The sequence below is a fragment of the Bos taurus genome, chromosome 28, assembly GCF_002263795.3.
Source record: "Bos taurus isolate L1 Dominette 01449 registration number 42190680 breed Hereford chromosome 28, ARS-UCD2.0, whole genome shotgun sequence".
Classification (NCBI taxonomy): domain Eukaryota; kingdom Metazoa; phylum Chordata; class Mammalia; order Artiodactyla; family Bovidae; genus Bos; species Bos taurus.
The window spans coordinates 12,443,411-12,461,735 of NC_037355.1; the positions used below are offsets into that span (position 1 = coordinate 12,443,411).

An 18,325-nucleotide genomic window follows, 5' to 3' on the forward strand; every position below is an offset into this window, starting at 1 on the left:
TGTGTCCGACTCTGTGCGACCCCATAGACAGCAGCCCACCAGGCTCCCCTGTCCCTGGGTTTCTCCAGGCAAGAACACTGGAGTGGGTTGCCATTTCCTTCTCCAATGCGTGAAAGTGAAAATTGAAAGTAAAGTCGCTCAGTCGTGTCTGACTAGTAGCGACCCCACAGACTGCAGCCTACCAGGCTCCTCGTCCATGGGATTTTCCAGGCAAGAGTACTGGAGTGGCTTGCCATTGCCTTCTCCAGTATATACATCAAACTTTTATAAAGATAACATTTTCTTCTTAGTCATGAAACCAAGTTTCACAAATGTGATGCTCAAATTTATCCTCTGCGTCTTGCTTGTGAGTCCCATGAAGGATTGAAAGCTACCAAAATCCTAATGTTGTCTCCATTTGAAAAAAAAATTTTATGATATCAGGAAGCAATAGATAAGTATTCACTGATCTGAGAATGCTCTTTGCCTATAAATATTTACAGAGCCCTTTCTTTCCGAGCATAAAGCAGTATCTTCACTTAAATCATTCTGTTCAATCCGCTCTATTAGTTCATGTACACAGCCTGGAAAGGAAAGTAGCTTTTATTCCATGTTTGATTTATCACTGATTCAACAGTATCAAAAGCATTTTTAAAATTCCTGCTTGTGTGGCCCTGTTCTTTGTGGTCTACAATGAAAGTTACAAGCACACTGGTCTTGCGTCTTAGAACTAAATGGGGCCTTCTATATATATCCAAAATATTTTCCAAACATTTTCATTTTTTATTCTGCAACACAGGGAGCAAAACTATCCTGTTCCTTTGGCAGAGGGAACCTCTCTGTACTGGGCAGAGAGGTTTTGTTCTCCCACACCCCTTGTCTTCAAAATCGCTCCTCGTGAATTCTGAACTCTTTTTCTTCTCTGTCTCCCATGGAGTCCTTGCTGTGGGTTCCCTTCTGGCCACACCAGGCATTTTGTCCAGACCCCTCTCTGCCACCTACCCTCTCTGATGCCCCAGCCACTCTTGCCCCTTCATGTGGATATGCCCTCTCACCCTCCTTGAAGCCCTCCTCTTTTCATGTTTCAGTGTCATGAGACATCACTGGACAAACCCACGAGGCTTGTAGACAAGACTCATTGTAACTGTGGCTCTTCCCGGCTCCTCAGCCTGCTTCCTGTCTGTCTTTCATCATGGCTTAGTCCACTCTTCACCAAAGCTTTCCCAGAAGATCCGCTTCACTTTCTACCCCTAATCCTGTACATGGTCTTTCTGATTAAAAGTGAATATCCCATCACCTGCTTCTTTGAGAAACCTAGAGCCCAACACATCTATCCTTATTCTGCCCCTTTTCTCATCCCTCTCTCTGTCTCTGGAGAAGAAATGCCCCTTCAGCTAAGACATTCACATTTCCATCTGGACTCCCATCCTATTTCTGATCTTTGACATCTGCCCTTTCAGTCTATTTCCTGACTTCTAGTATTTTAAGCATTAAAACTTAATTTTTTCTTACCACAGGAAACAAAAATTAGGTGGGGGGAGTACTTCCCTGGCATTCCAGCGGTTAGGGTTTTGTGTTTTCACTGCTGAGGGCCTGAGTCCAACCAGGTCAAGGAACTAAGATCCCAGGAGCCTCATGGTGCAGCCAAAAACAAAATATAGTGACAGATGTTAACTGGATGTATTGTGTGGTCATTTTGCAGTATTTACATATATTGCATCAGTATGTTGTGCACTTGAAACTCATATAATGTTATATGTTAATTGTACCTCAATAAAAATTTTTAATTAAATTTGTTTTCTTAAGAAGAATAAAATATTTTCTTGAGCTCACCTGCCTGTCTCCTTTTACTCATTCAGAAAGGTTCCAGTGCCATCTGTGTGCTGCATGCCTGGCACTGTCTCCTCCAGCTCCCATGTGTTTTCCTGCTTCCTCTTCTTTGTCAGATTCATCAGCATCTCAGCCCTTACCTGTCATCTCCTCTCATCCTTGATTCACTATCATTAGCATCTCCTTCTCTTTCATTATCCTGAAACATTGGTCTTAAAGGTTATCAATGAACCCTTCTTTTTCCTAATCTGAGCTTTTTTTTCCCCTAGTTTTTCTACCTGAAAGCATCTTATAATTTGAGGCAATTTATTTTTTTTAATATAAATTTATTTTTGCTGCCAATATCTCAGCATCCTTGAGTTCTTCTGCTCTCTCTTGCTGGTTCCTAGGTTTTGGCTGGATTCTTTTTTTCTACCTCCTGCCTCCTGAAATAGTTATTCCCTAAAATTGAGTCTTCAACTCCTCTCTTATACTGTCTTAGCTTCCTTTTCTACATCTTTCTTCTCAAGTCCCTCTCCCAGCAGTTACACAGATAGGTCATCTTTATATGTTAATCTTTAAATTCTCTCCAAACCTTAATTTCTATGTAACTTACTGTTTCTATTGCTGAATGAGTCCCACTCACACAAAATTCAGCATCTCTGAAACACAGATCTATTTACAGTATTTTCTGAAATATACATACACCTTTCCCTTTTTATCTCAAAGGAAATACTATTCTCCTGATTCCTTGACCATATAAAAATATGAGAATAATCACCTTTTACTTTTCCATCCAGTCTTCTGGGGATTTGTCTTGTTTGGTCTCAGCTGACTTATAGTGATTGATAGTGAATTGATAGGCTAAGAATGTCTGGACTTATATTGATCCCCCACAGACATTACTCCAACTGGACCCAGAGTTGTTGCTTGACCAGCCCATGTGGTTCCTGTTATGATCACAAGATACATCTTAGTAAAAACCATCAGGAAACTTTGAAGAATAGATTTATTACTCACGGGTCCTGGCAGGCACATGGCACTCCTGAGAACCAGACACTGAGGTCAAGGGTAGATAGAGGGAGAAAAAGTACGGACTTGAGACTCCATACTTATGGGGTTCAAGGGGGGCGGGGTGATTAGGGTTTCACAGGTTTATTCTTTATTAGCAAATTTAAAGCATAAAAGCCAGAATTAGGATGCAGCATGGGGAAAGGAAAAGCAGGATCACTCAAGCTTGTAGTTATCTATGCCACCTAGTGCTTTCTAGAAGGGATCCTTCATGAGTGGGACAGTGTAGTTTCTTATCTAGTTGCTTTTTCAGGAGCTATTCACACAGCTACAGGCCCCCCAGGTGATACTAATAGTAAAGAACCCACCCACCAACGCAGGAGACGTAAGAGACTCGGGTTTAATCCCTGAGTCGGGAAGATCCCCTGGAGGGAGGGGAAGAACATGACAACCCACTCCAGTATTCTTACCTGGAGAGTCCTGTGGATAGAGGAGCCTGGAGGGCTAGAATCCATAGGTCGCAAAGACTCGAACACGGCTGAAGTGACTTAGCAAGCACACAGCTGGCAATGTATATATATATATTTAAATATTACATATTTATTTGACTCTGCTGAGTCTTAGTTGCAGCATATGTGATCTAGTTTCCTGACAGGGGATCAAACCCAGGCCCCCTGAGTTGGGAGCATGGAGTCTCAGCCACTGGACCACCAGGGAAGTCTCCTGGCAATGGTTACTGAGATGGATGTCTTTGAAATGGATGCCTTGGCAATCAAAACCTTGATTCCAGGCACTTATACTACAATCAAAAAGCTCAAAGTCACGCACTTACAGTCAAAAGTCTGGTGACACATTTTCTTCAGCATGTGTCCCTTACATTCCACCCTCACCTGAGCATCCTGTCTGTCGTTCTGTGCTGGGTACTTTGCAGTCATCTCTAAAGTGCTGTCAAGACCTTTTCTCATGGTTCCCACAGTAACTGCTCCCCACAATTTCTCTATTTCAGTGTTCTCAGTTACAGAGTGATTTATCATTCAACTTTGGGACAGGTCTTCAGTGTGAATTTTAACTATAAAAGTATAAAGTTCTATTGTAGGAAGGGGGACTTCTTCCACAGCACAAAAGCAAGCTCCTGTCTATCACTCAGAAATAAACTGTCCAAGGAGACACACTTGCTGACAAAGCAAGAGACTTTATTGGGAAGGGATGCCTGGGTGGAGAGCAGAAGGATAAGGGGATTCAGGAGAACTGCTCTGCTCACAGTCTCAGGTTTTACGGTAATGGGGTGAGTTTCCGGGTTGTCTCTAGCCAATCATCTTGCTTGTCTCATATTTAGTCTGACTGGAGTCCCTCCTGGTGGTGCAGACATCTCTCAGCCAAGATGGATTCCAGTGTGAAGGCTTCTGGGAGACTAGCAGACATATTATGGGCCGGCATGTCCTCCCTCCTCTCAGCCAGTCTCACATTCTCCCACTTATTTTTCATTGGCAGCACTGTAGTTTTTTGTCTAGACCTCCTGTTGTGAGGCAACTCAGGCAAGTGGTTATTGTCATTCCTGGTTAGGGCGGGCATTTTCTGTCAGCAGCTCCCCAACAGTCCCATGAAGAAACTGAAGCCAAAAGGGTAAAAGTAATTTTCTCAAGGAAACATTCCGTCATTCTCTCCTTCTGCATGTGCCACCTTCTATAAATGCAGGGACAGGCACATGCAGAGTCCCCTGATGTGTTCTCCGCTGCTGGCTGCTTCTAACGTTTTCCTGTATTTCTCTTCACTTGAATCCACTTGTCTTCAGTGTCTTCCTGTCAAAACCCGACCCCACTCCACAGGATCTAGCATGAATGAACTTCTTCTGTGTCTTCTTTCAGGGCCTGGTGGACACCAAACTCATCCTGCTCTGATGCTTATAGCAGGGTTCTGTGATACAACATGCTGTCTTTCTCAGACAACTTAAAGCCATATGCAGTCAATGTTTCATGTTGAATTACTTCCAAATTTACCAATGTATATAGACTCTAAGCATTTAATCTTATTAAGAGTTTCCTACTACTTAGACGTGTTCTTTATTCATCACTTAAGGTCAGTATACTGTTTTTTGTTTTGTTTTGGTTTTTTAAACATCGGCTTATTTTATTTATTTGCTTTTGACCACACCACATGGCGTGAAGGATCTTAGTTCCCCAATCAGGGATGGAACCAGTGCCCCCTGCCCTGGGAGCACAGAGTCCTAACTGCTGGACCACCAGGGAAGTTCTGAGGTCAATACACTTTTAAAATTTGATTTAGCCTCTGTTTCTTTAGTCTCTTGGCCTCTGTCTAGTCAGCATCACTTCTATATCTCCTTTACGTAAAAACCATGTCCATCGTGTCCACATTCTATTCAGAACATTTTTTAGCCTGTCTTGCTTTCAGGATAAAGTGTAAGTTCCTGAGGACCAGCATTCAAGGCTTTCCCAAATCGGGCTCCAACCTAATTTCCCCTGACTTAGCCCAGTGTTTTTCTCCCTTGGTCCCACAGTAGATCATCTCGATTTTTAACCTTTGTTTTTATTGTCCCCCATCCCAGAAGCATTTACCTCCTGTTACGTTATGAATTGTATTCATATTTTGAGATCTGCTTAGCTCTCACAAAGCATTTCCTTCTTTCTCAATTTATCCTTTATAAACTTATGCATTTCCCACAGCACTGTGGTCCTCACTGCCAAGAACTTGAGCACCACATTAGATAAATGGATGGATGGATGGATGGATAGATAGACTCACACTATGTATATAATATACATACATACATAAAAACTTTATATCATTTTATTTATGACATGATTATCTTTTTGCATAAATGATAACATAAACTTCCCAAAAGCAAAGAATATAATTACATTTCTCCACATCCCAGAAACACACTAGTGTATGTATTGTGCTCTTTTTTCTTTTTTATTTATTTTTTAATATAAATTTATTTTAATTGGAGGCTAATTACTTTACAATATTATATTGGTTTTGCCATACATCAACATGAGTCCGCCACGGGTGTACACATGTTCCCCATCCTGAACCCCCCCCCACCTCCCTCCCCATACCATCCCTCTGGGTCATCCGAGTAGACCAGCCCCAAGCATCCTATATCATGCATCAAACCTGGACTGGTGATTCGTTTCATATATGATATTATACATGGTTCAATGCCATTCTCCCAAACCATCCCACCCTCTCCCTCTCCCACAGAGTCCAAAAGACTGTTCTATACATCTGTGTCTCTTCTTCTGTCTCGCATACAGGATTATCGTTACCATCTTTCTAAATTCCATATATATGCATTAGTATACTGTGTATTGTGCTCTTTACCTGTCATTTCCTTTGGAATAATTAAATATAAAGCATCTTGGTAAAGAAACGAGTGTAATGTGTTTCTATCCTAGGAATTTTTCTGTCCCTTTATCTGTAGTCAGACTCCTTAAAATTTTTATTCTTTAATTCCTAAGGTAAAACATTTTATAAGAGGATGTACTTTATTTATTTTTTTAATATTTACTTTTTGATCAAGTCACACAGCATGTGGGGTCTTAGTTCCCCAACCTGGGATTGAACCTGTGCCCTTTGCATTGAAAGCACAGGGTCCTGAACACTGGACCATCAGAAAAGTCCCCAAGAAGATATATTTGAAAAAGGAATGTGTCTAAAGGAAAATGAGAGTTCTATAATAATAGGATTGTGTATCGACCCTGTACAGCATGTACTCTTATCCTGATGCCTTATTGTTCCAGTTTAACATTAAGAACAATTCTCAGTTTGTCCATAATAGGCTGGGTTCTGGAGAACAAAGTTCTAATTTATCCCATCAGAGTGTGATTGCAGAGCTTATGTTCTTTTTTGGTAATTAATACATGTTTTTGGTCCACTCTTGCTCATTAGAAAATCAGTTTGGGGTCTTATTCATAGAAAGAATGGGTAGTTCTAGACATAATAGGAACAGGGGGAAAGCGCTATATTCCGTTTAATGCATCACTAAGAAACTGAAGGGGACATTAATTTCTCTAAAGGGCATTCTTGCCTACATAGTTGAACACTGCCGTCTACATCCTTAATCAATTTCCACTTTGACTGACTTCATCTTGGGCTTCATTCTCACTGGAAAATCTATAAAATGATCCATAAAATCCATAAAAATCATGTCAGCATGGAGCCTGTGCACACTCTGTGTTAGCCAGAACCAGGCTCAGCACCTGTGGAGCGGAATCCCACTCCTGTGACTAGGAGCCTGGAGCCAACTTTCCCTGAAGTTAGCAAGAAGCTGAATGTCTTAAAAGGGAAAAAAGGTAGGATGAAAATAATTAAGTCCAGTTTCCTTTCCCTTTTAAATGTTTCGAACTGTCTCTTTGTGTTCACTGTGTTGAATTGGTTTCTTTGTTCCGTTTGTTTCAATCATCCTGTTAAGCAGACTTCTTAACAAAATGGCATTTCTCCATACCTGGCTGTTTCATTTGTTCCTGAAGGGGCCTCTCTTCTGCAGGCCAGGCTTATTGAAATTCGTGATTGTTGAATGTGAAGAACCAGACTCAGAAGTTTAACTAATTTTCTCTCAGATTACTCAGGTCTTGGCTTAAATGTGCCATGCAGGCTGATTCTGTGTAAGTTGTTGTTGGTTAAGAGATGAAGGGAGAAAAGTAAAGGACAACATGAAAAGCGTAACAAAGACACAGAAAGACTTTACACATAATCAGGGGATAAGGGTGTGGAAAGTAAGTAAAGTAGACATCTAATGCTAACTAATATGTTAATAATGTCTTAAAGAAATGCAATCCACTAGATGTTGAAAACATTTTAAATTAAAGAATTACAGACATATTCAAAAGTAGAAAAGCATAAGCAACCCCCTGTGCTCACCACCTGCCTTCAGGAATTAGCAGCACATGGGCAGCGCATTACTTTCTAGGATACCTTTTCCCCAAAGACACTGGATTTGTTTTTAAATTAATTTATTTGGCTGAGCCAGGTCTTAGTTGCAACATGCAAACTCTCACTTGTTGCATGTGGGATCTTTGTTCCCTGACCAGGGATCAAACCTGTGCCCCCTGCCTGCATTGGGAGTGTCTTAGCCACTGGACCACTGGGGAAGTCCCAATACTGGATTATTTTAAAACAAATGCAAGATCTTCACATTCCCTAATGTGCCTAATGTCCTATTTAAAAAAAATTTTTAATGACAAAATACTTTAAGAGATCAGTTCTGATATTAATAAAAGAATAAGCCACCAATTAAAATTTCATTTTAATCTCAATATTATATTGAGATATAATGTATATACAATAACAAGCACTCACTTTAACTACATGTTTGGATGAGGTTAAACAAATTTATCCGCCATGTTATTACCACTAAACCAAGTCCTGGTACATTTCCCTCACCACACAAAGTTCGCCTATTGCCCTTCCTAGTCGGCTGACACCCCCTTGCCCTACCCCCAAACCCAGTCAAATACTGTTCTGCTTTCTGACCCTTAGATTTTTTTTTTCCCTAGAGTTTTAATAAAGAAATTCCTCAATATTCACTTTTGTGTCTGGCTCCTTTTGCTCTGCATAATATTTTTACGTGGTGTTGTAATGGTTTCAGTGATTCTTCCCTTTCTCTTGGATTTTTTAATTCTGTTGTTTGACAGTATCAAGGTTTTGCTTTCTCCAGTCCATCTGATGGACATTTTTTCCAGTTTGAGGCAATTATGAATGAAGTTGCTATGAACATTGATGTGTAAGTTTCTGTGTAGACATATATGTTTATCTCTCTTGGGTAAATAGGAGTAAAATTGCTCACCTGCATATTAAACATATGTTTACCTACATAATAACTGTGAAACTGTCTTCAAAAGTGGTTGTATCATTTATATTCCCACCAGCAGTGTAAGAGCACTATAGTTGCCACACATCCTTGCCAACATTCTGTAATCAGTTGTTTTAGGGGTATTGTGGCCTCTTATTGTGGTTTTAATTTATATTTTCCTAGTAACTAATGTTGTTGAGCATCTTCTGCATCATATTCCTGGAATCCTCATTGATCACCACTTCCTCAGTTCAGTGAGGCAATCAAGATGTGTTTGACTTTCCCTTTCGTGTGCCCACTTTCCAGAAACCTCTCCCAAACAAAGAATCCAGATTAGGGTTTTTTTCTCTTATTGGTTTCCTTTCTCTGTCATCACAGCCCTGTACTACCTATTCCAGTTCCTCAAAATAGTTACTTCATTTATTTTTTATAGTTTTCTAGGGTTTGGGGGGAAATAGGAGAGTGCTAGGCTGTAAGTTATACTCCATCTTCATGGTTATGAGAGGAAATCCCAATTACTTTTTGAGGAAGCATCCTCTAGATTTATCAAGGGTAGATTGATAAAGATTAGATTATCAAGGGTCAGCCTCAAAAACTGAAGTCCTATTGTATAGGGGGAAACTCTTCAACTTATTACATGTAGGTTCACTCTCTGATATTGAGATTATGATACCAAGAAAGAAAAGGAAGACATGCCCCCTTGCTGAGTCCGAGGAATTCTGCAAAATAAGAATGACTGCGAAAGGAAAGTAACGCAATCTAATAGGTGCCTCCCAACTTTCTCTCTTGGAGTTTCAGTCCAGAGAATGAGGTTTGTATTCGTGAGAAGGAGGTGTGTCTAAGACAGGCAGCTAATTCATACGCAGCCCTTTGCCAGCATCATAGTGAACTTCGCAGTGTAACAAGGTCAATTGGAGGAACGCCTTGGACTAAAGTTCTAGTGTGGCATGGATAGGACCCTGAAACAGCTGGAGAATGTGTCACTGGGGCTGGGGTGTCATCCCATAGGAGAAGATGATTCTGATCTAAGGGCTGCAACACCCCAAGGCTGAAGGTGCATCATGGTCAGACCTCTGAGACGAGTACACTGTCAGCAGGAGGTAAGATGAGGTCAAGTTAAACATAAATGTCTTCCCAACTTGAATTGGTCAAGAAATAACAGATGACATGCATGCCAGTGGTAAACTTTACTATGTCAACAGGGTTAGGAGCACCCAGATAAATAAGGAGATCTACCCCACATGTCAAAGGAAATAGACAAAGTCACGTTTGGAAATGCAAACTGTGTTCTTCTCTTCTCCATTTATTAAAGCCACACTTCTGTGTGTGTGTGTGTGTGTGTGTGTGTGTGTGTACGCGCGTGCATGTTAAAAGAGAGTGGGAGAGAAAAGCTAATAGGCTGGCTTATCCAAAAGAGATTGAACGGTACTGGAATTACATTGAATTTTGCATTTCTCTTTATATACAAATGTATAAACAACTGCCAGGGGAGGGGCAGGGAATGTGGTTTGTGAATTTCTAATGATTTGTGAGATTTACAGATACAGGAAGGTAGGAAGTTCTTTTGCTTTCTAAGAGTTAAGGAGCCAGGAGATAGGCACTGTAGCTTTTACCCCTTAATCTTACTTCTAGAGGGTAGGAGATGTTTTGGAGCAGCAAATGCTAGAAATGTACTGCCTAAAGCCAGGAGTGAGACCAAGACTAGAGAGAGATGAATATGATACCATGTGAGACAAATGATGAACACTTGCTGGCTCACCCTTATTCTTAGATAGAGGTCAGCAAGCAAAAATTAGCTGTTGCTTCTTCAAAAGCACTTCCCTGCCCTGGTAAGGCTAAATGGCTTCCCAGGGGTGGAGGAGATCCTGTTGGGGAGATGGGTGATGTCTTAATGAAGAAAATGAAGAAATGGGAGATTTCTGCAGCTGGCCAATTTTCCTTAGCTTTTTCTTTTTTTATATATATTAGGAAATGGGACAGAGGGAATGTAAGAAGATGAAAGCTATGGTACAATGGGAAAAGACTGTTGATCATAGATCTGTTTAAAATCATGTACATTAGTGATCATGTTAACAAGTCTTCTTGTTTTTGTAATCTTACCTAGTTTCTCCATGGACCATCATTATAAGAAACTGAATTCTACCTTCTGTTAAAATATATATGTATTTTATCTCAGCGTCATCCTAAGTATATCTTGATCTCCAAACTCTTTTCTCCACTATCAAATAGTTAACAATGTAACAAAATAATATTGTGTGTGCTGGAAACCACTTAACCTTGTAAATGCGTGTTCTAAATATATCGTGTTTGTGAGTCTGTATTTCTATTGAGTGGGTATTTCAAATGAGTAAAGCTTTAAAATATATTATGAGAATGGTGTTAAGATTTTTTAATGCATTCATAACTACTCTACCCTAGTACCACAATTTTCTTTATTCTGGTCCTGTGGCTAATATTTATTCACATGTATATTTTGTACCTATTTATAATCAGAACATACAATTTGATATACCACTTTCTCTGTATTGTGATTTAATTGTTACTTTAATGGCAACTTAATATACTATGGAGTTAATATGCCCATATTTTCTTAGATGCCCTGCTGTGGGATACACAAATAGTTTCTATTACTCACTATTATGAATAATGCTGCAGTGACATTTTCCTGATTTTGAATTGTTTGCTTGGGATAATTTGTGAGTGGATTACTAGGTCCAAAGATATGAATATATTTAAGGACTCTAAATACAGGTATAGGTGAGGCAGTGATTCAGTGGCTCTACATACGTATAATACAACTGAAATATGTGAGTCTATCAATTGTTTCCCCAATAATCTCAGCTGCATTGTATTATTTATAATTGTAGTTAATGCAATCTAGTTAATGCAATAGAAGGCCACTTCTTATTGTGTATTAAGTGAGTTAGCCTATCAAAAAATTATAATTTCTCTATTTGTAAACTACTGACAGTGATATTTTCTTTACAAAGCTATTGAAATGATTAGATGAATTCATCAATGCCTCGTGTGTTCATGCCACAAAGGAAATTATTAATCCTCCTTCCCTCTGTCTGTGGCTCCCTCATTTTGTCCATCAACCCTCCTGCTCCTGACTCCTTCTTCAATGGGTTATACATTCAAGTTCTTTTTGTACAAATTTTCATAGAACCTGATTTCTCATTCCAGAGTTCACAGGAGCTAATTGTCAGGTTTCTGCAGAGAACCAGTCTCTACTATGCCAGCAAGTGCTGAATTATACCACAAATCATGGAGGTCAAATCTATCAGACCCCTTGAATTTCTTAAGTGTCCATACAAACAAGTCAGAAATACACTCAGAATAAAATTGTTCCATAAATTGCTCATTTAAGAAGTTTGTGTATAGTTCAGTTTCTCTTTATATGACTTGTCCAGGTTTTCTTCCTTTAGGTTGCTCAGAGATATTTTGATTTGTTTATTTGCTTCTTTGTTTTGGTTTCGGGTAGTGTTTCTGCTTCATCTGCTCTCTGCTGCCAGTACCCAAGAACAAGCTTACTTCTGTGATAACAAGTGTGGTTTGTCAAGCAACTGCAACACAAGAGCATTGCTGCAAGTTGCATATCTGGATGGTACTGTCACTTGGATTTTGTCTGTCTTACATCTAATGTTTGTCCATTTTCTAGGCATTATTGCTCATCTGTTGCCTGGAATTGGTTTCTATCTTGAAAGCCTCTGTAGCAGAATCTGCCTTTTTAAGCAACCACGCTTCTTTAAAGCTAAAATAATTCCTAATATGTTATAAGGTCTCAGGGAGCCTATAACAGGCATACAGCGTCTCAATTGGAAGCATTGAAACTAAAAGCATTGAAAAGCATTGAAAATAAAAGCTTATATCCTATTTCATGAGGGCAAGGAGATTTGGGGGCTACCACAAGATTTTCCAGTCTCACTCTCATGATGAGAAATTGAACTGAATAAGATGTATTCTAAGCAGTTTCACTTTAGGAGTTTAGAAGAGGAAAAGTGGGAGGAGGAGGAAGAAGAAGGAAAAAATTCCTCTCCAGTCTCTCCAACCTCAGCAACTATATTTCTTGTCCCTTGGAGAACATCACAGGCCCTCTTTAGATTTTTTTTCTTACATAAGCTATGTGTCATAGACAAGGTTTCTCCATTTTTATATTAATAAACCTGCATTTTCCCAATCTCCGTGCTGGCTCTCCCCATTTTCACATGTTACAAATGAGTGCTGGCCTCTCTTCCTCTCTGAATAGATACACTAATTCAACCTCTGACCATAGTGCAAAGCCCTTTTATCCACACACTACATCAGCAAAGTTATTAAAGTGCTGATGAAGTCAGAAGCAAAAACCAGGAGGCCTGAGCAAGGCTCATATGTAACAGTTACACAGAGGGCATCTGAGGATCAGAGCCGAATGTAGACAACCACCAGATTCTCCATGGTTACTGGACGGTACACAGTCACCAGTACCCGGTCACCAGTCCTGCCTTCAATATGGCTGCACCAAGAAGTCTTCTTTAAACATATCAAAACCCAGGGGGTGAAAACACATGAACTAATCATAATCTCTCTACCCCATGCTTGCTTTCCTAAAACTTGAAACAGAAAAGGTGATGGCGGCAGCGCTTTGGTTGTGCCTGGAGTCTGAACTGCAGTGCAATCAGGAAACATATGTCATGAAATAAGGTGTCATACCACATGCTACACACCCCTCTCCCTGCACAGAGTGGGGACTAGACTTGTCTATGTGAATCAATTTTTCCCCAATTATATGAAGTTTTCTTTTAGTTTCTTTTATTATTATTTTGTGTTGAATATAGTTGATTTGCAATGATTCAGTGTATAGCAGTGATTATGTTTTATTTACATATATATGTGTGTATACACACATTATATATATATAACATATATATATATGAAATTTTTCAGATTCTTTTCCATTATAGGTTATTACAAAGTATTGAGTAAAGCTCCCTGTGCTACACAGTAGGTCCTTGTTTATCTAATTTATATAGTAGTTCATATCTGTTAATTGCAAATTCCCAATTTATCCCTCCCCCTTATTCCTTTTTGGTAGCCATAAGTTTGTTGCCTATGTCTATGAGTCTTATTTCTGTTTTGTAAAAAGTATATCAGTCATGGGCTTTCCTGATGGCTCAGTGATGAAGAACCTGCCTGCCAGTGCAGGAGAGGCAAGTTTGACCCCTGGGTTGGGAAGATCCCCTGGAGAAGGAAATGACAACCCAGATATTCTTGCCTGGAAATCTCATGGACAGAGGAGCCTGGTAGGCTACCGTCCATGGGGTCGCAAAAGAGTCAGAAACGACTTAGCATCTAAACACCAACAGTATTACTCAGTCATTAAAAATAATGAAATAGTGCCATTTGCAGCAATGGGTGGACCCAGAAATTGTCATATTAAGTAAAGTAAGTCAGACTGAGAAAGACAAATATCATATGATATCACTTACATTCAGAATCTAAAAAAGTGAACTTATTTATACAAATCACTTTCTGGTCTTGGGTGGGCCCCTCAACCTTGTGAGTCCAGGATGAGATGACATGTGTATAGGAGTTAGGGGATAGTTTCTAATTGTATGCAGTTATTTGGGTGGGTGCTTGTGTTTGTACTGTTGGGCTGATTTATGGTTATTTAAATCTGTAAAAGGGTGTTCTGCCACTTCCTTTGTGCACGTTCTGTTCCCTCACATTATTGTAGACCCGATATAAGGCAGCTTTCAGAACATGCCATTCTCCCTCACAGCTTCCTGTGTTTGAACATGCTGCCTGAATCACACCCTCCTCACCCCCCTTCTTCCTCCACCTCACCTCCATCTCCCTTTGTCTGTCTGTTCCCCTCCTATTCACCATTCGAGGCTTAGCTTACGGACCCTCTGCTTTGTGTGACACCCGTGGGTCCTGTCTGCACCGTGAACACGATGACTTCATCCTCAGGGTTGCTGTGGGTCCAAGTGTGGCCTTTCCTACATGAGTGGACTTGGGTTTTTGAGGGCAGGACCAAATCTTATTCATTTTCTCAACCCAGTATCTGGTTCTTGTTATTTACTTGGTAAATTTTGATCAGAATGATGAGTGAATGTCAGATACTCACCGCCATGAAAGAAATTGTACTAGTCAGGTTCATGATTCTTCACTAATTTGCTATGAAACTTGTGAAAGAAACAACATTCAAGCTTTCTGTATGTGATATAAATATAGGCACCTGATGTGCATATTTTAATGGGGAAGCTTATAAAGTACTCCTAATTATTGAAAGTTTCACACTGAGAACATGTGACCACATGACAGTATACGAGATGTGTCACTTGCAGAGAAGTACGTTGCACAAGTCGTTTCCCCAGTAACTGCTGTGGATCCCTCCTGTGGCAGGATGCTAACAGGTATTGTGGGATGAAAAGGTTTCTTGCTGAAATTCATTTGGGGAAACACTGGAATAAATCTCCATTTATGAAACCTGTGATTTTGTTAAAATGCCATCTCACAATTCAGTGATCCCAAGTTTCCTGCTGCTTTTATCTTGTTTTAGATCTGATTACTCCTCCTTTCTCTGGTTTTCAGCTTTCATGGTGACATGGCATCTGGTTTCTTTCTACAAGGAAGGTTCAGCACACAGCACAGTCTTTGATACATTGGACTGGTTTGAGGATCCTACCTGGAATAGGTATGTAAGACTTTCAGTGTTTGCTTTCTCATCCTTTGAATAGCCATGGATGTTATATCCATTTCTGCTTTTCTTGTTGTTGATTAAGAGTGGAATTTGTTCTGAAGAATAAACTTCATGTGTTAGAGATGATCTTTGTCTTTTCTGCTTAGAGCATGTGTTTATAATATGACATACAAGACTCCTCAACACCCTTCATTTCCTTTGTTGTGTGATTAATACAAATTAAGAATACATTCATGCCAGTAGAGAATGGAAATTCCATGCTCATATGGCTCTGAAAATAATGGAATTTAATATATAAATCTTTGGAACTCAAGTATACAAAATATGACAGATCCCCTGGTATGTTTATAAATATAGTATACAAAAGTCTAACATCTAACAGAAAGATGTAACTTTTTTTTCCAAAATAGTCCAGTCTTAGGCAAACCTAAGTACCAAATTTTAAACTAAATGACTGCACATGGGAATTAATTAATGATTATTTGATCCTCTTCGTTTTTGAGACAAGTATTCCCGTAGTGTAAAATGACATAAATATGACATAAAGGCAAAAAAATACAGTATTTGAAGGTATTATTGTTTTATGAGTTATCTTGAAGGGGATATTCTGAAATTAGATTCTCATGAGATATAAGCTGTGTAGCTCCTGATTTAATTCAGTTCAGACTACTTTGATGAGTGCTCTGTGTGTGTGTTTGAGGGGGGCGGTGGGGCGGGGAGTGGTATGTTAGCTCTAAGAGATACTTGATTATAAGATTCATTGCTTTGTTGTATTCAATTTTCAAAATATTTTGGGGACTATTGTAGACTTTTTGAAATTTTGGTTTGTATTTAGAAAAGAGTCCAGCCTATATAAATTGTATTTTCAAAAAAGTAAAGCTGCCCTGCTCAATCCTCCTTCCCAAAATGTCTGCTGAAAACCACATTTGGGAAGTAGCATAGCCTTGAGACTTAATTAGATATAATCTATGACCTTGGGGGAAAAAATGTTATGCTGTACTCCCTAACCCATGACCTTGAAAAAAAATGTTTTGCTTCCTTAGAAAGAGGGAGGGAGAGAGAGAGAAGGAGGGAGGAAGAAAGGTAAGGAGGGAGAAAATAAATTCACAGTTGCCATGTACCAAATACTCTAGGTCACCTTTATTCTTAATAAGGTATCAAGTAATTAATCAATGTGTTTCCCTGAGTCTCCAGAGAATTTATCTTCTACATTCTCTGAAAGTCTTAAATCTATAATTAGAGTTTAACCTTCTTGATTTAAGGCAGAAGTTGCAACTAGTCACCTGCATGTTCCAGCTTTCTTAGGTTGTTTATTGTATAGGGTTTTTTGTTTGTTTTTTTTTTTTTTTGCTTAACACAAAATTAATATATCAATACATGTGTTTAAAAAAATGTCAAATCAAAAAATCAGAAGAGTTCACATAAAAATCTGGGCTTCCCATCTCTGGAAATGAATTAAATTAGTTGCTTGTGCCCCAATTCTAGCTGTCATACAAATTACCTCCCTCATCTTAACCTCTCCACATCTAACTCATCAAGTCCTCCAAAGCCTTGCTGTGACCACCCAGTGGTTCTCAGCCTCACTGTGAAAAGACAATTTCCTGGGTACTCAGGCTGTACTCAGAAAATTAAGCCAGTAGTTCTGAGTGTAGAGCTGGGCTTCAAAACTGTAGAAAGTTCTTCAGATGATTCTTATATGCAACCAAGGTTTAGAACCACTGCCCTAACATCTTCCTCTCTCCCTATATGGCAAGGGCCATACCCTGAGTCCAGGTCATACTCACCACTTTCTGGTCTTAACAGTTTTGTACCATCATCGCTAAATCCCCTTCTCATTTCTGTTCTCGTCTTTGTTCAGTTCCATCCCCACCCAACAGCCAGAGTCACTGTTTCAGAATTGAACATACCTAGTTAATGCATGCTTGAACCTCTTCAATAATAATAACAATAATGATAACAGCTGATGACGATCATTGATACCTTGGTTGAATGAAGAATCTGAGTTGAGGCTTTGTTGAAGTCACTGGAGCATTAAATATCAGAAGCAAATGGGGGAGGCCTACATGAGGCCTATTGCCTAATCTGACAGTATCTTCTGCCTGCCTACTCCTACAGACAGTGACCCATGGGCCAAAAGCATCCCTGACTTCTACAAATTGCCACCCAATCAGTGTCCTGATGTCACACTGCTGTCAGGAGCAAAGGGGGGTTATAACCTGGCAGTGACATTATTATAAGATTAATGTTAGCACACAGCCACCAGTGTTTATTAAATGTCACTTCTTCCTAGTTGCATGATCCACCCAGCAAAGTAAGTTGATGCTGGTAAATTTTTAGGCGGACTAACTGAACTAGGGGTGTGCATTTGTCAGGGTTAGAAGTTATACATGGAATCGTCTCTCTTGCCGCTCTGACACACAGTTCCTCGTTGTCACCAACAAATAACATAAATCCAGTTATTTATTTGAGCTGCAGTGGAGACTTTTCTTTTTCAAAATGACTGTGTAGTGGTGGTGTGGGCCATAGAGGTAGTTACTGGAGTCTTTGCTTTAGCCTCCACCCACCCCATAACTGAGATGACATGCTTCCCATTGCAAGGGAAGAAGATAAGGTGGCATCAGAAACTTTTCATAAAAGACATCTTCTGACATATAGTGATGTTATTTTACTCAGAGTTCAAAAATAAATCAATAAGTGCAAAGTGTTCTTGCCTGGAGAATCCCAGGGGCATGAGAGCCTGGTGGGCTGACGTCTATGGGGTCACACAGAGTCGGACACAACTGAAGTGGCTTAGCAGCAGCAGCAGCAGCTTTGAAGCTGAGTGGAACATGTGTCCATGTCAGCACCCCTTGTGCTCACTGTAATCAAGTTTTATTTCATACAGGTGACAATTATTTTCTTCAGTATAAAACCATCACTGCTTCACTACTGACATTATAAAAAGTTCAAGGAGTTGTGTTAAGACAAAAATGTGCCTATGACATTCAGGTAATGGAGACCAATAAAGATGTTATAGCCTGAGGAGTTGA

General features: G+C 39.7%; 1 protein-coding gene across 1 annotated transcript in view; it reads left to right on the forward strand.

The window, feature by feature from the left end:
- The window catches only part of CHRM3 (cholinergic receptor muscarinic 3), a gene marked incomplete at its 5' end in the record, with an annotated part of 314,079 nt that overhangs the window by 38,727 nt on the left and 257,027 nt on the right, over positions 1–18,325 (forward strand). Inside the window, 1 exon segment of the mRNA NM_174270.2 lies at positions 15,188–15,290.